The sequence below is a fragment of the Rhinatrema bivittatum genome, chromosome 9, assembly GCF_901001135.1.
Source record: "Rhinatrema bivittatum chromosome 9, aRhiBiv1.1, whole genome shotgun sequence".
NCBI classification, from domain to species: domain Eukaryota; kingdom Metazoa; phylum Chordata; class Amphibia; order Gymnophiona; family Rhinatrematidae; genus Rhinatrema; species Rhinatrema bivittatum.
Window position 1 is genome coordinate 136,771,904 of NC_042623.1, and position 10,902 is coordinate 136,782,805.

At 41.7% G+C, this 10,902-nt stretch overlaps 1 protein-coding gene across 7 annotated transcripts in view; it reads right to left on the bottom strand.

The window, feature by feature from the left end:
* Positions 1 to 10,830, bottom strand: part of CAB39 (calcium binding protein 39) — a 226,824-nt gene extending 215,994 nt beyond the window's left edge. For 2 of the 7 annotated variants that reach the window (XM_029615137.1, XM_029615138.1), the window contains exon 1: positions 10,693 to 10,807. The gene's annotated coding sequence lies outside the window, so the exon portion shown is untranslated. Of the gene's footprint in view, positions 1 to 10,692 lie in introns of all 7 variants that reach the window. The other 5 variants (XM_029615130.1, XM_029615131.1, XM_029615135.1 and 2 more) reach the window with 4 other exon arrangements.
* Between the last annotated feature and the right edge of the window lie 72 nt (positions 10,831 to 10,902).

Genomic DNA, 10,902 nt, shown 5'->3' on the forward strand with positions numbered 1-10,902 from the left:
TGTCCACTTTCAGTTTTCATAGCTCTTCCCATACATTGTCTCCTGTAAATGGAGTTGTGTCTACCCCATTCCCATCTACAATCTTGTCAACCAGCAACAGTACTTCTCCACTGAACTGAAGAATTTGTTTAATATTTCTGCCATTTTTTCACCTGCCTCTACATCTTACTCCTTGTCATCTTTCAATTTCACTATACCAGAACGCATATTTCGCCTTAGCGTGCCCTTTTTGTAAGCCGCTCCACTTTCTCTCATTTAAAAACTGCATCGGGCACACAAGGGATGTGGATGAGCACTTTAGGAAAACAGGTGCTCAATATGAGAGACCATTTTTTGTGTGCATCTTATTGCATTGGTCTGTGGGAGCTTAACGTCCTCTTCACGTGTCCATAGGTACTAGAGACAGACTACTGAACTGGACTAGCACCCCCTAAAAGCCCTCAGTGAGGACATAAAAAGAGATGTGTCCTCAGTCTGTCAACTGTGGTGGAGAAAAGCCCAATAACAACTGGTCTAGCAGGAAGAAAAGGAAAGGTGAAATTATTTCTTGCCTTATTTCCTTTCCTCCAAGGAAGGCAGGCCAATCCACATCAGTGGGATATGCATGCCTACCAGCAGATGGAGCCGGGACAACTGATATTACTGACATCAACCTGCCAGTGTCTCTAAAAAAGCAAACTATGGACAACATAACTTAACAGTCAATGACTCGTTACTTCCACTTAACTTGGAAGCACTGAGTTCAAAGTAAAATATCAATTACAACTGATTACATAGGCTGGTTCTCACTTACCAGTCCTTCAAATAACTCAGAACAAGGAACCATCTGCATCACCACTGAAGGAAAGGTCGAACTGAAAACCAAACCATTAAGTAGGCAGCCCAGGGTGGGATTGTGGATTGGTTTGCCTTCCTTTCAGGAAAGGAAATTGTCAGGTAAGAAGTAATTTCACCTTCCTCTGCACTCAGGCAGGCCAATTCACACCGGTGGGATGTACCAAAGCTACTCCTGAAACGGGTGAGAGGCTGCCTACACTCCCATCAACACCACCCTTGTGAAGGTCGCATCCTCGATTTTTAAAATCAAAGCAGTAATGCTTGGAGAAAGTGGAATACATTGCTGTCCAACAAATCACAGAGTGAGACCACAATAGAGTCTCCACCACAGAGACTGCCCACGCTCTAATGAAGTGTGCCCTGACTTGCCCAGGCAATGGTACCTCTACACCTTCATAGGCTGCTATGATAACCTCTTTAACCCAATGGGCTACTGCAGCCTGCGACATCGGTTCTCCATGTTTATCTCAACCAAGGAGACCGCACAGTCAGCAGTCTTTTGACAGAAGTGGATGACCCTCAGGACCACAAAAATGTCATTTCATATCTAAGGCACATAACATCCTATTCCCACTTAATTCTGTCCCTGTCCAGCACTGGCAGGGAAAGAGACTAATTCAAGTGGAACTCCAACTCCACCTACAGCAAGCAGAAAGGTATAAACCTAATCTGCACTGCCCCAGAGCTATCTACAGAAAAGGCTCACGGCAACAGAAAGCAGACAGCTCGGACATGAACCTCGCCAAACATACAGCAACCAGGAAAAAATACGTTCATGGTAAATAGCACAAGGAGACCACGCAGCTGCTGAAAAGTGGGGCCTGCCAAAAAAAACTTAACACTAGGCCAAGGTCCCAAAATGGCACCGGCAGACACAGATGTTGAATGCCCTCCAAAAATAGAGAAATATCTGTATGGGAGAACAAAAATCTAACAAATACAACCTCTATAACATGCCAGTGCTGCAACCAGAACCTGAAATGAGTTTAGGGCCAGACCCTTAACTAATCCTTCCTAGAGAAAACCCAAGATTAACAGTATTGCCACTCAGAGGGTGAAAATCTCTCACTCCACATCAACTTTTAAACACTCTCCAAACCCTGATATAAGCCAGAGATGTGGAAAACTTCCTAGCTCAGAGCAGTGTGGACACCATTGCTGGAAAACAGGGGGGGGGGGCTGTCACTGACCAGCACATTACCTCTTGCACTCCCTTCCACTAAGTCTCAGTTGGCCGAGGGGATGCCCGCATAGCAGCAAAATCCTTGCAAGACAATTCACCTTGAGCGGCCAGGCAACAATGTTCTGGGCAAAAAGAGAGCAACAGCTAGATTGCCCTTATTTGGCAAACTTCACCATGGGAGGCCTATCAGTCTCTCTAACCCTGGCGCCATTATCTTTCTCAAAAGGGCTGCCTCCAGTGCACTGCTAAAACACTGGCAACGACTGACAATGCACGTGGTCATGGCTGCACACACACATACGAAACTGAAGTCGTGGTCTTGCGCGCATACAGAACTCCAGGCTACAGCCTTACTGTGCACAGTTGCGCGCCCAGGAAGAAAAAACCTCAGCCGCGTCCTTACCACATGTTGCAGCAGCCTAACCTTTCCTCACGCTGCTGACATACAGGAATGTCAGCGCAGGAGCCCAGAAATGCAACTGTCACCAGAACTAATGGCACTGTTGGTTCTCTGCCTCGCTCCACTCTCCGGAGATCGATTGGAGATGCCGGGAGGGATTAGCATGGCTGGGGAGAAAACAGCCCGCTAGGGAAGGGAAGGCCCCCTGTATTCTTTTTTTTTTTTTACCTCATCTCTCAACTGAAATCATGACCAGGCAGGTGGCTATGGAGGAAGAGGGCACAAGCCTTCAACCGCCCAGTTCCCTCATTCTTTTTAATTTATTTGAGCCTAAACCTGGCAAGGCACAGTAGCTCAAAACACCCAACTGAGGGAGAGCCCTAGACTGGTTTCACCTCAGGAGCTCAAATCTGTTTCTTTTTTTTTTTTATACAGGCAATCCCGATTAGAGAGATGCATGTCCTACATCTGATGAAGACAGAGAATACTGGGAGCCCGATGTTGGGGCAGGATTATACGTTGGTGATGTCAGCAAGTCAGTTGTCTCCATCTATATCTGCTGGTAGGAGTGCATAACCCACCGGTGTGGATTGGCCTGCCAGAGTACAGAGGAATACCGGTAGGTGTCTAAAGTTTTGGAAAAAAAACTCTTCCTACTTGGTCACTCCCACCATTGGCAGTATTGTTAACCCTCATCAAAACAAGATGAGAAAGAGAAGGCTAAAGGCTGAAAAAATTTATAAAAACTTGCAAATAAAGATGGTAAACAAGGGCCCCGACTTTTATGGTGTGGGGAAACAAATAAGCATGGGGGTAAACTTGCTGGTGCAGTTACTACCCTTAACCAATAAGCTACATACTGTTAACACAACTCCATCATTGCTCTCTGCTTCAACAGCAAGGGAAAACAGGGAACTGGATTCAGACAGTAACCAAAGAGGGCCCTGACTTTTATGATTTGGGAAACTGATAAACATGGGGGTAACCTACATGGCGTGGCAGATACTACCATAAGCTTACTGGGCAGACTGGATGGACCATTGGTCCTTTTCTGCCGTCATTGCTATGTTTCTATATCAAATTTATCAATTCTATCACATACCCCATTACAGATATCATAGCAACCCATATAAAGTTTGAATATTGAACAGAAGAGTTGATTCAGGGAAGCAAATATGTACACATATTTTCCCAAAATTGACTAAAATATATATTATGCAAAACAATATATTTGGATTAAATCAAAAAAGGAAGCAACAGACCTAAGTAATAGACAAACTGTTTTAGGCAGTCTAAAGCTAATACTAATGATTCAGGAAAGGATGATACTTCCCCATATTCCTGGGATAGTCTGAACACCATTAACACTTAGGCTTCTTTTTCAAACAGATGACTGCAGTCACAGTTTTCATGCGAACAAAAAAATGCATGCTTTCCTGCAAGTAATGTTAATCAAGGAAATATAGGAGGTGTGGCTCTCCCAAAGTAATCACACCCCAGTGGGAACACACACACACACACATTTGGCTTTACCAGATAATGTCCTAAGGGTATGATTATCTTGCAAAACCAGACTGTCTTACATTAGTGTTTAATTGACATACTTGGAAAATGCCTTTCGTTTACTGTCATTTGCAACATACTGTACTTTGATCAACATAGTGGGTGAGGCACAGTATCAGGACTCCTCGACGGTTATGCACGTGTCACTTAACATCCATTCTCCCAAACTGTATTTGAGCAATAATAAACCAAATAATCACCAGTCTAATAGGCAACAGAACTGAAGCTGAATGCAAAACTGTTCCAACATCAGTCCAGTGAAAGGGAAGCTTAACTTTTCATAAAATGTAGCTTGCAACTTGGAAATGCATGGTGTATGGACTAAATAGTTGCCTCCTACCCAGCTGAAAATTGAGTTTGATCTGTCTTCCCTTAGCCCAGAGTAGGGGATACAAATGCACAACTATGTGGGATACAAAAAAAAAAAGAACAAAATGTTGCCAAAAATAAGCTAAAATTCCTACTTTACTTTTCTGTCATCAACATACAGGCAACATATACTGCATGCAACAAAGAAAAAATCTCTCTGGTTGCAGGACGTTCTGCTAGAGAAGTTTTCTAAAATCATCCACAAATATCAGATTACTAATTAAGCTCAAACAGTAAGCTGTATACATCTCTTTCTTACATATCTCCATGCACAGACTTAGGCTGGCAGAAGAATTCATCACAAGTCACCCCACTGAAACTTTCACACTGCAACATCTAACTCAGAGGGTAGGCAACTCTGGTCCTTAAGTGCCACAAATCCTTCAGGTTTTCAAGATACCCATACTGAATATTCATGAGACAAATTTGCATGCACCACCTCCATTGCATGCAAATACATTTCAGGAATATTCGTTATTGATATCTTGAAAAACAGACCAGCTTGCAGCACTCAAGGACAGAGTTCCTTATCCCTGATGTAGCTTATCCATGGTATCAAACAGCTTAGCCAAATAAATGTTTTCACTTGCTGATATTGCCCTATATACCACTACAAGATAGCACAAGAAATATAGACAGCTGACTGAAAAAAAAAAGTCATGAATTTTAACTTAGAACTTGCAGCAACATTGATGGACAGTGCATATCATACAACCATGCAGCACAAAAGTAAAGTAATTCCAGGTTTAAGATTCTTATAAAACAGTGCAGACTAGACTCACTTTTCTAAAACTCTTAACAATAAATGTTAAACAAATGACTTGCAGATCACAAATTAGAAAACAAGCAGACTTATAAACGTAGCTATCAATCTTATAAACATTTTTCAAAAAGAAGCATATTTAAGAGAATGAATGCTAACAAGCCCTAAATGTTATCAAAATTAATACACTGATTTATAACATCTATATTTTTAGAAAAGCATTAAACTTTATTACTCAACTATATGACTTCTCAGGTACTGAAGTCTTCGTTACAAAACTTCAAGATAAAGTTTGATAACTTTTGAAACCTAATGAAATTATCTGGAGAACATCTTAAATGTTAATTTGTAGTAACAATTTTCCAAAATTTTACTCAAATTGTAGTACTGGTAGCAAAAGTAGTATAACAAAATCGTTAACATTTTAACTATTAGGGTGATTCAGTTATTAAGAATGTAGACAGCTGGGTGGCTGGTGGTCATGAGGATCGCCTGGATACATGCCTACCTGGTGTGAAGGCAGCAGACCTCACACATCACCTACATAGGATTTTAGACAGTGCTGGGGAGCAGCCTGCTATTGTGTAACATGTGGGCACCAACTACATAGAAGGGGGTGGGAGGGAGGGTCTGGAAGCCAAATTTAGGCTCTTAGGTAGAAAGATGAAATCCAGAACCTCCAGGGGTAGCATTCTCTGAAATGCTTCCTGTTTCATGTACAGGTCCCCAGATGCAGGCAGAGCTCCGGAGTCTCAATGCATGGATGAGACGATGGTGCAAAGAAGAGGGATTCAGTTTTGTAAGGAACTGGGGAGTCTTTTCTGAAGGGATGGACTCAGCCTTAACCAGGATGGAACCAGGCTGCTGGCACTAACCTTTAAAAAGGAGACAGAGCAGCTTTTAAACTAATCAAAGGTCGCATTGTTCGGAGGGAGGTATCGTCAAAGGATACTAATGAAGCTTTAAAGTTGGAACCTCCCTATTGGGATGCCCTAATAATAAGAAAAGTAGTCCAAGTGTCTATAATTAAAAACTCACCTGAGCTAAAAGATTCCAATTTATCCCTGTCAACTGAAAAGTGGAATGTAAATACAAACAAAAAACACACTTTGAAATGTTTATATGCTAATGCCAAAAGGCTAAGAAGTAAGATGGGAGAATTAGAGTGTATAGCAGTGAATGATGACATTGACTTAATTGGCATCTCAGAGACATGATGGAAAGAGGGTAACCAATGGGATAGTGCTAGACCAGGGTACAAATTATATCACAATGACAGAGAAGAGCATCTTGCTTTATGTCCAGGATGGCACATAGTCCAACAGGATAAACATTCTGCATGAGACTAAATTCACAATCAAATCTTTATGGGTAGAAATCCCTTGTGTGTTGGGGAAGAGCAAGAGCATAGGGATAGGAATATACTACCATCCACCTGGCCAAGATGGTGAGACAGACAGTGAAATGCTACGAGAAATTAGGGAAGCTAACCAAATTTGTTGTGCAGTAATAATGGTAAATTTCAATTACCCCAATACCGACTGGGTAAGTGAAACATCAGGACATACTAGAGAGATAAAAGTTCCTGGATGGAATAAATGACAGTTTTATGGAGCAATTGTTAAAGGAACTGACAAGAGAGGGAGTAATTTTAGATCTAATTCTCAGTGGAGCGCAGGATTTGGTGAGAGAGGTAACGGTGGTGGCGCCGCTTGGCAATAGTAATCATAATATGATCAAATTTGAATTAGTGACTGGAAGGGGGACAGTAAGTAAATCCACGGCTGTAGAACTAATCTTGCAAAAGGGAAACTTTGATAAAATGAGAAAATTTGTTAAACTGAAAAGATTCAGCTACAAAAGTAAAAAGTGTGCAACAGGCGATGGCATTGTTAAAAAATGACATCTTAGAAGCACAATCCAGATGTATTCCGTGCATTAAGAAAGGTGGAAGGAAGGTCAAACGATTGCCAGCATGGATAAAATGTGAGGTGAAAGAGGCTCTTTTAACCAAAAGATCTTCATTCAAAATTGGAAGAACAGATCCATCAGAAGAAATTAGGATAAAGTATAAGCATTGGCAAGTTAAATGTAAGACACTGATAAAACAGGCTAAGAGAGAATTTGAAAAGAAGTTATCTGTAGAGGCAAAAACTCATAATAAAAATTGTAAAATATATCCAAAGCAGAAAGCCTGTGAGAGTGTCGGTTGGACCGTTAAATGATCAAGGGGTTAAAGGGGCACTTAGGGAAGATAAGGCCATCACGGAAAGACTAAATGAATTCTTTGCTTCGGTGTATACTGAAGAAGATGTTGGCAAGATACCTGTTCCGGAGATTGTTTTCAAGGGTGATGATTCAGATGAACTGAACCAAATCACGGTGAACCTGGAGGATGTGGTAGGCCAAACTGAAGAGTAGTAAATCACCTGGACCAGATGGTTTACACCTCAGGGTTCTGAAAGAACTAAACAATGAAATTTCAGAACTATTTCAATTAAAAACATCCGTTGTATCTGAAGAATGGAAGATGGCCAATGTAACCCCAATATTTAAAAAGGGCTCCAGGGGTGACCAAGGAAATTATAGACCAGTGAGCCTGACTTCAGTGCCAGGAAAAATCGTGGAAACTGTTATAAAGAATAAAATCACAGAGCATATAGAAAGACTTTGTTTAATGGGACACAGCCAGCATGAATTTACCCAAAGGAAGTTTTGCCTCATAAATCTCCATTTTTTAGAAGGGGTGAATAAACATGTGAACAAAGATGAAGTGGTAGATGTGGTATTTTGGGCTTTTCAGAAGGCATTCGATAAAGTCTTGCATGAGAGGCTTCTAAGAAAACTAAAATGTCAAGGGATAGGAGACTATGTCCTTTTGGGGATTGCAAGCTGGTTAAAAGACAGGAAACAGAGAGTAGGACTAAATGGTCAGTTTTCACAGTGGAAAAAGGTAAACAGTGGAGTGCCTCAGGGATCTCCACTTGGACCAGTGCTTTTTAATATATTTATAAATGATTTGGAAAGGGGTACTACGAGTGAAGTGATCAAATTTGCGGATGACAAAATTATGCAGAGTAGTTAAATCTCAAGCAGATTGTCCTCCTGCAATTTATCACCTTGCGAAACTGGAAGACTGGGCTTCCAAATGGCCGATGAAATTTAACGTAGACAAGTGCAAAGTGATGCATACAGGGAAAAATAACCCTTACTGTAGTTACACAATGTTAGGTTCTATCTTAGGAGTTACCACCCAGGAAAGAAATCTAGGCATTATAGTGAATAATACTTTGAAATCGTTGGCTCAGTGTGCTGTGGCGATCAAAAAAAGCAAACGATGTTAGGAATTATTAGGAAGGTAATGGTTAATAAAACAAAAAATGTCATAATGCCTCTGTATCGCTCCATGGTGAGACCGCACCTTGAATACTGTGTACAATTCTGGTTGCCGCATCTCAAAAAAGATATAGTTGCGATGGAGAAGGTACAGAGAAGGGCAACCAAAATGATAAAGGGGATGGAAAGCTCCCCTATGAGGAAAGGCTGAAGAGGTTAGGGCTGTTCAGCTTGGAGAAGAGACGGATGAGGGGGGATATGATAGAGGTCTTTAAGATCATGAGAGGTCTTGAACGAGTAGATGTGAATTGGTTATTTACACTTTCGGATAATAGGACTAGGGGGCATTCCATGAAGTTAGCAAGTAACACATTTAAGACTAATCGGAAAAAATTATTTTTCACTCAACGCATAATTAAGCTCAGGAATTTGTTGCCAGAGGATGTGGTTAGTGCAGTTAGTGTAGCTGGGTTCAAAAAAGGTTTGGATAAATTCTTGGAGGAAAAGTCTATTAACTGCTATTAATCAAGTTTACTTAGGGAATAACCACTGCTATTAATTAATTGCATCAGATGTCATAATGCCTCTGTATCGCTCCATGCAATTTACCACATCTCAAAAAAAGATATTGTTGCACTGGAGAATGTGTAGAGAAGGGCGACCAAAATAAGGGGCATGGAACAGCTGCCCTATGAGGAAAGGCTAAGGAAGTTGAGGTTGTTCAGTTTGGAAAAGAGATGACCTCAGGGAGGATAATGAAAAGACTGAACAGGTTAATGTAAATCAGTTATTTACTCTATCAGATAATAGGTCTAGGGGGCACACCATGAAGTTAGCAAGTAGCTCAATTAAAACAAATCGAAGTAAATTATTTTTCACTCATAGTTAAGCTCTGGAATTCATTGCCAGAGGATGTGGTTACAGCAGTTAATGTAAATGGGTTTAAAAAAGGGTTTGGATAAGTTCCTAGAGAAAAAAATCCATAAACTACTATTAATAAACAAGCAATAGTAGCTTGAGATTTAATGTTTGGGTACTTGCCAGGTACGTGTGATCTGGATTGGTCACTATTGGAAACGGGATGCTGGACTTGATAGACCCTTTATCTGACCCAGTATGGCATATCTTATGTTCTTAAATAATGCACTATAGGAGATAATTTAAAGTTTATTACAAAGCAAGTGTACATACACTTACTACTGTATACTCCCCACACTATGTAGATAATTCATTGAAAAGGCTGCAAAACATGAAAAAAAATTTTTTTGTTCACTGTAAGTTCCTCCTTGCGCCTTCTTGTTCCTGTTAATTGTTCAGCAAATAATTGTTAATCGTTAACTGTTCAATGTAAACCGCCAACCAGGCAACAGTTTTTTTTCCTTGTAAACCGGTGTGATATGTATATTATACAGGAACATTCGGTATAAAAAAAACCAATAAATAAATAAAGATTGCGATAATACCATATTACACAACTGGACCAAGATGAGTTTAAGTTTTAACTCCATCAGTAAGTGCAGAAGAAATCACCATCAAATTCTAAGTGACTTTGATTTTCAATAATCTTGCTTAGTAAATGAACATCTGTTCACCTTGATCACAAAATACTGCAGTAACTTCAGCCTGGTAGTTTATTCTATAAGGTATATGGCTCCCCACCCTGAAACAAGGAAGTTTATGATATTACATGTAATTTGTACCAACTATTGATGCCAAAAGGAAGTTCAAAGCCATAACCAGCTTGCATGCATGAAACAAGTACGATAGCTACCTCCAGTGTGCGTGGGCTGGAGGCGATTACAAGGCAAATGTGGCTAAAATCCTCCATTTCTTGGCCCTAAACACCCCACAGGAGTAACGACTTCAAGCTGACCCTCTGTTCTTCAGTCTTTGACCGGTAAATACTTTACGATCCCACAAAGTTTGCTGGGAGTTTCTGAGGGGGCCCCGGGGACAGAATATTACCAGCGCGAGGAAAGGACCCCCTGTGCGATCGAGGACAACCCGCGCTGCCGCATGACCCGGGGAAGTTTACTCCCTTCTCCCCGATACGGGAATGGGGGCAATTCTCCCTCTCCCTTTCCCTCCCTCTTATGTATGATCCAGGATAGTTTGTCCTTCCCCGGTAAGGATTCTTCTAGTCCTTCCCGCAGGCCTCGCTCAGTCGGGAGTATCCATTCCTCTGACTCCCACAGCCGAGCGGACCTGAGGGCAGCACAGAGAGGCAGGGATGTCACTCACTCGCTGCGGCGGCTCCTCCGGGCGGGCTGGCGACTGCGGCCTTCCTTCCTTCCTTCCGTCCGTCCGTCCGGCCTTCCTCCCTCCCTCCTCGCTCCGTCCGTCAATCCCTTTATCGTCCCAGCGGCTCCGTCCTCCAGGGGGGATGCGCTCGCGGGACTGAGCCGTGAGAGAGTCCCGGCCTCGGCGGCTCCAACTGCAGGAAGAAAGTAG